Source organism: Octopus bimaculoides, chromosome 3, assembly GCF_001194135.2.
Source record: "Octopus bimaculoides isolate UCB-OBI-ISO-001 chromosome 3, ASM119413v2, whole genome shotgun sequence".
NCBI lineage: Eukaryota > Metazoa > Mollusca > Cephalopoda > Octopoda > Octopodidae > Octopus > Octopus bimaculoides.
The window spans coordinates 15938858-15941071 of record NC_068983.1 but is presented as its reverse complement, the minus strand read 5'-3'; positions in this window follow the sequence as shown (position 1 = coordinate 15941071).

The window sequence follows — 2214 nt, the reverse complement described above, 5'->3', positions numbered from 1 at the left end:
AAGAAAAAGTTCACAAGAGATGAGAAATATAAAGAGTGAAGCATATAAAGGGGTGAAAAGAGAAAGAGAGAAACAAACGATATAAAAGAAGTTTGGCGGGAAACGCTATATTCAGTGAGTCGAAGCTATGCATTACAAAATATTATAGATTGTTAAGACGAGACAATGCGGAGAAGAGGGCGCTTATCTATTTTAATCCTTATGTTTGTCTTTTTTTTTTATGCTGTCTAGGGGCGTGATTGACACGCGAAGTCGAGTTTGCGAAATTGAAACCGACAAAGGAAGCCAATATTTATTATTCGGATTTGCCTTTTGGCAAGTAAGTATTGACTTAAGTGAAAATTATTTCCAGCGTCGTGAACATTTTGAGACGAAGGTGTTATTGGTGTGCGAAGTTTTAAGTTGCCCGACTACACAATGCTGGGCCATTTGGCAGGAGGAGTTGTCTACGCAACAGGGGCAGCCCTAACAGACTATTTTGTATAGAAAACAACCAGCAGGGAAGGGCGGCCATAGTTATCATGTAAATGTTAGTCTCCATTGATACTTTAAAAAGAAACTGCTCTTTTCTTGTCTTCTTTTCCTCTCTTTACTTCTAAATTGTCTTTCTCACCACCACCTCACCGCCCTCTCCTCACACACACACACACACACTCCCCTTTACTCTCTTTATCTTCTCCTTCTTCCTTTTCGTCTCTCGCTTTCTATCAACATTTGCTTGCTCCTTTAGATTATTTTCTTTCTTCTTCTACTCCTTTCTATTTTCTCCCTCTTTCTTCTTCTTTCCAGTAGAATAGACCTTAGCTACTAACTATCCCACGGCGCTTGTTATTGAGACAGCCTGTCAACGGAGAAGAATAGTTGAGTAGTTTCACTTTCTCAACGAGAAAATACCTTTGTAAAAAGTCTATCATCCTATACCATTACGCTTAATGAAACATGAAAATCACCAGGTTTGCCGTTTCAATCGAAAGAAGTTCTTAAAAATCTTATGAAATATAATGACAGCAACACAAGATTGGGTTCATTGTATACGTCGACATTTGATAAATAAATACCCTGATATCCCGTAAATTATTGCAGTTTCAAATCTCAGTGTTACATTGTACTAGCGACTCACCTCCCACATACAGTAGCTGAATAATATATACTAAATGAAGCGTTCGAATATTGGGTGGAATGTCTAAACTTAATTTCCATCGTATTGTAACTGTTTCTTTAAAAAGTGAAGATATTTGTGAGTTACATATACGCATGCATACACATATACACGCATACACACATACACTCACGCATGTGCATACATATGTATATATAAATGATGTATATTATATATGTATATGCGCGCGCGCGTGTGTGTGTGTGTGTGTGTGTGAAGGCGCGTGGGCTAATGGTTAGGTTGTTGGACTCACAATCGCTAGATCGACGGTTCGATTCCCTGACTGAGCGGTGCGTTGTATTCTTGAGCAAAACATTTCATTTCTCGTTGCTCCAGCCCCTCTTACGACTAAGTGGGGGTGGGGGCAGTGTTGGCCTGTTCGCCTAGCCAGCGGGGTGGCGTCATTTTAAGCCAAAAACAATGTAAAAGCGCATTGTGACCAGCGATATGTAACAACATCTGATAGCCTGGTCGGTCACATGATCACGTGATACGTGTGTCTGCGTGTGAATAAACATATTTATATACATATACATGGATGTATTATGTAACGTCCTTTCAATTACCTTCAAACAATGCACTTCTGAGCTAGTCTTAAATCACCCCCCCCCCTCTTCACAGAGATTTTATCCTAATTATTACAGACAAGCTATATTGAAACCCATTGCCAAGAACGATAAATCTTCTGATCTTCCCAACTACTATCCTATTGTACTTCAAATATCTTAAAGGTGACAGATACAGCCATCAACATCAACATTGAATCTACCTTGATGACCACCAAAACATCTTTCGTGAAACCAGATCTACTAGATCTATGATAATAATAATGGTTTCAAATTTTGCCACAAGGGCAGCAGTTTGGGGGAGGGGATGAGTCGATTACATCAATCTCCAGTGTTCAACTGGTACTTATTTTATCGACCCCTATAGGATGAAAGGTAAAGTCGACCTCGGCGGAATTTAAACTCAGACGTAGCAACGGACGAAATACTGATAAACATTTTGCCCAGCGCGCTAATGATTCTGCCAGTTCGCCTTATTTATATATATAT